At 34.9% G+C, this 5,000-nt stretch overlaps 1 protein-coding gene across 1 annotated transcript in view; it reads left to right on the forward strand.

Moving 5' to 3' along the window:
• LOC135205351 (uncharacterized) overlaps positions 1-5,000 on the forward strand; it is a 346,437-nt gene that overhangs the window by 182,286 nt on the left and 159,151 nt on the right.

The following is a 5,000-nucleotide window of genomic DNA, read 5'->3' on the forward strand; positions in this document are numbered from 1 at the left end:
CCCCTCCCCCCCAATCACCCCCGCCCCGCCCCCCCCCCTTTCCCAGGGAAAAAAACAGAGACGGTAGAGATGAGTACATAATGATATCTCCCCTCCAGTAATATATCGGATCGGAATTCTTTAAGAGCCAAAATCCTCCACGCCTCCGAGTTCTTCTCTTCCTTCTTCTACTTCTTCTTCTTCTTCTTCTGCAGTCGTGGACCTAAAGTGGTGTTTCTCATTGGGCGCGCAAGCACGCGATCCTGGTTACGCATGGAATTTTTTTTTTTTTTTTTTAGATTAAGGCATTTTTGATTTGCCTGATTGTCAGAATGATTTAGCCGTATTTGGCTGTATATTAACTCTCTCTCTCTCTCTCTCTCTCTCTCTCTCTCTCTCTCTCTCTCTCTCTCTCTCTCTCTCTCTCTCTCTCTCAATAATAATAATAATAATAATAATAATAACAATAAATGTTTTTTTCTGAGATATGAGAATTTTACTCATATTAATCTCTCTCTCTCTCTCTCTCTCTCTCTCTCTCTCTCTCTCTCTCTCTCTCTCTCTCTCTCTCTCTCTCTCTCTCTCCATAATAATAAATTTTTTTCTGAGTTCTGAAAATTTTGTAATTGGTCAAAAGTAAATTAATAGCATTTTATGCTCTCTCTCTCTCTCTCTCTCTCTCTCTCTCTCTCTCTCTCTCTCTCTCTCTCTCTCTCTCTCAGTAATTGTAACTCGATGATTATAGAACTTCTTTTTTTTATCAGCAGCCGAATCTAGTTATTCAAATAGAATACCACTTCCTTTTTGTCTATTTTTTCGTGAGTAGGAAATTAATCATCCGTTGAAAATGATTATAATTAATATTGACTTTTTAATTTTTTTATTTGGGGTTTTATTAGTTTTTTGGGGGGGAACGTTGAAGAACTTAATATGCTTTTCATTCTGAGTATTTTTTGGAAGAATGTTAAAGAACCTTTAGTCTGTAAGTGTTCTCTAAGAGAGAGTATGATTTAATATTTTTATTTATTTTGTAAGTCACGCAAAAAAAACCCTTTAATTTGTAAATCTGATTTAACAGTTCTAGGCATTTTTAAATATTGCATCAAGCATTTTTTAAATTTATCAAATCCCAAGTTATTTATTTCTACAAAATGGAATCTAATTAACCATCTATTGTAAAACTATCAAAAATTGGTTTTTCTTATTTCATAAGCCACGCATGAAAGATTTTTCTTGGACATATTACCACATATGATTTTTTTTAAATCCTAAAAATATCTTTTTTAAATTTTTATTTTTCATTTAACAATTATTGTTATAAATAGTTTACATTGTAAGCCTGCATTTTATTTTATTCTGTTTATTTTTTTTAATTGTTTGTTTATTTATTTATTTGTTTATTTATTTATTTTTTTTTTTGTAAACAAGAATTATTTTCGTGTATTTCCAAAAATATGAATAAAATGCACCATCTAGTAAGCAGCAATGGTTTTTTTAATTCAATTCTATAATATTTTTCTAAGCCACGTTTGAAGTATTTGATTTTATATCAGTTTGTCATATTAGATTTTAATATAATATTTTTAAGGAATCGAGTATATTGATTTCTAGAAAATCTGTTTCTTTACCTTTGTAAACAGTAAATCACGTAACATATTTATTTTGTACGTTGATGAACCTTTTACAAAGCATTTTTCATGTACGTAAATCTTTGTAGGAGAAATTATTTGTTATCTTTGTGAACCAAGCAGAGAGTATTTTTCATCTATATCTTTATAAAGATAAATAGTTTTTTATTTGTTAACAGTAAACGATAAAGTATTTTTCATCTATGTTTTCGTAAAAAAACGTAGTTTTTTCCATTTTGTCAAAAGTACACCATAGATTTATTTGACATCTTTGTAAGCCATGTACAAAGTATTTTCCATCTATATTTTCGTAGAAAGATAGTTTTTGTTCTTTGTAAGCATTAAATTATAAAGTAAATTTGTTTTACGTCTTTGTAAAGTTGATACAAAGTATTTTCCATTATAACTTTGTAAAAAGATGTAGCATTTTTCCTTCTCTGTGTACCTGCAAGTAGGTTATATGCCTCTGTTAACGACGTAGGAAGAGATTTTTTTTCTTTTTTTATTATTGTTTCACCCGTGCAAACAAGTGTTTTTTTATTCCCTTGCATAAAAAAAATTGGGGGTTTAGTTTGCCGGTGTTATCAGTGCAAACATCTCTCTCGCTTCTCCAATTAAGGACGATGTACACAGTAACTAGTTAGCTATAGAACACCATTAAACTGGCGCTGCTGTGCTTTGGAGCCTGGTGTCATATATCTCATGTCTATTGGTGATTCTATCCGAGTCTATCGCCTTCGCGTCTGTGGGATAGATCTCTTTTTTATCATAATTCTTCTCGGTCTGTTTCTTGCCTGTTTCAACTGTATGATCTAGTCCTGGATTCTGGTACGTCTGTTTCACTGTGGGATAGATCTCTTTTTTTTTTTTTTTTTTTTTTATCATAATTCTTCTCGGTGTGTCTCCTGCCTGTTGCATCTGTATAATCCCGAATTTCATCTGTTTCATCTATTCATGTCTTCTGTGTCTATTTTTATTATAATTCTCTTTTATCTTATTTCTGATCATCTATTCTTAATCTGTCGCTATTCCATTTAATCTTGACTTTGCAATGCTGAATTATGGTGTAAAACTGCTCATGTCTATTTCAGTATTCTTTTTCTTAGTTATCTATTGTTTTAATCGTGTCGGTCGTCTGTTATTAATCTAACTCTTGTCTGTTTCTAATACAATATCTCTTCTCTTTATTACAGCATTATATCTCTTCCTTATATAGCCTATTTTCCACTTTCTTCTATTAACTTATACCTCCCTGAGCTTAGCACCTCCCCAACGCGCGCGGAAATTTTGAGAAACCCATCACACAAAAAAAATAACTCCTTCCTCTCCCACCCCCCAACACTATAACCCCCAGCCCTATCCCCACCAACCACCACCCCCTTCCAGCCCAGCCCCCACCAAATCACCATGACGTTCAACATCTTTCGATCCGGCCGAGATGAGTCTATTAATTATGCAAAGGGGTAATATCTACCGGTGACCCCCCTAATTAGATGTGTGTTTGCACAGTTATCCCGGAGTAAGGGGGAAGTAGTTGGGGTTAGTAGGGAGTGGGGGGAGTGGTAGAACGGAGTGCAAATGCGAGGAGAGAAGAGGTAACAATGGGAGATGGTGAACATTTTTTTTTTTTTTTTTTTTTTTTTTTGTTTTTTTTTTTTTTTTTTTTTTTTTTTTTTTCCAGTATACGTTCAGGCTCAGACGAGCGAACTGCATTGGGCGCCGTGTGTTGGTAGTCGCGTTGGTATAGAGAATTGGGTATTGAAGGGGTGAAGGGGGTTGAATGGGAGAAAATTGAAGTGGGCGAATGATAGAAGAGGGATAAATGAACGATTGAGGAATGGAAGGAAAGGAATAAATGAAGGAATTAGTAATAAAAGCGAGATTTGAAAAAAGAGAGATTGAAGCAGCCCACTAAGAATGATGGTCGAGTTGAATTAAAATAATCGAATAGAAGTGGAAAGTATACTTGTTGGTCGATTGCTGTGGGATGCAGACGAATTTACTGCAAAATCCAATGTAGAATTCGGTCGGCGCAAGTATAACATTTGAGAAAAAAGGGCCGCAGATCTCTCTCTCTCTCTCTCTCTCTCTCTCTCTCTCTCTCTCTGACAAAAAATGCTAAATTATCAGGGAGTAAAGTAATACTAATATCTGAATGATTTTTTTATTGTAATGTTAATAATGGCAATAGTATTATTGATTATAATAATAATAATAATAATAATGTATAATGATTATTATTATTATTATTATATTTTTTTTTTTTTTTTTTTTTTTTTTTTTTTTTTTTTTTTTTTTTTTTTTATTTTTTTTTTTTTTTTTTTTTTTTTTTTTTTTTTTTTTTTTTTTTTTTTTTTTTTTTTTTTTTTTTTGCTCTATCACAGTCCCTCCTCCAATTCGACTGTGGTATTTATAGTGTGGGGTTTCCGGGTTGCATCCTGTCCTCCTTAGGAGTCCATCACTCTTCTTACTATGTGTGCCGTTTCTAGGATCACACTCTTCTGCATGAGTCCTGGAGCTACTACTTCAGTCTCTAGTTTTTTCTAGATTCCTTTTCAGGGATCTTGGGATCGTGCCTAGTGCTCCTATGATGATGGGTACGATTTCCACTGGCATATCCCATATCCTTCTTATTTCTATTTTCAGATCTTGATACTTATCCATTTTTTCCCTCTCTTTCTCTTCAACTCTGGTGTCCCATGGTATTGCGACATCAATGAGTGATACTTTCTTCTTGACCTTGTCAATCACGTCACGTCTGGTCTGTTTGCACGTATCACCCTATCCGTTCTGATACCATAGTCCCAGAGGATCTTTGCCTGATCGTTTTTCTATCACTCCTTCAGGTTGGTGCTCGTACCACTTATTACTGCAAGGTAGCTGATGTTTCTTGCACAGGCTCCAGTGGAGGGCTTTTTGCTACTGAATCATGCCTCTTTTTGTACTGGTTCTGTGCAAGTGCCGGGCATTCACTTGCTATGTGGTTTATGTTTCACTTTTCGTATTGCACTTCCTACATATGGGAGAGATGTTATTTCCGTCTATCGTTCTTTGAACATATCTGGTTCTTAGGGCCTGATCTTGTGCCGCTGTTATCATTCCTTCAGTTTCCTTCTTGAGCTCTCCCCTCTGTAGCCATTGCCAATTGTCATCGCTGGCTAGTTCTTTAGTCTGTCTCATGTATTGTCCGTGCATTGGTTTGTTGTGCCAGTCCTCTGTTCTTTCTGTCTTTCTCCTGTCTCTGTATATTTCTGGGTCTTCGTCTGCTTTTATCAGTCCTTCTTCCCATGCACTCTTTAGCCACTCGTCTTCACTGGTTTTCAGATATTGCCCCAGTGCTCTGTTTTCGATGTTGACGCAGTCCTCTATACTTAGTAGTCCTCTCCCTCCTTC

The sequence above is a fragment of the Macrobrachium nipponense genome, chromosome 49 (genome assembly GCF_015104395.2).
Source record: "Macrobrachium nipponense isolate FS-2020 chromosome 49, ASM1510439v2, whole genome shotgun sequence".
Classification (NCBI taxonomy): Eukaryota; Metazoa; Arthropoda; class Malacostraca; order Decapoda; family Palaemonidae; genus Macrobrachium; species Macrobrachium nipponense.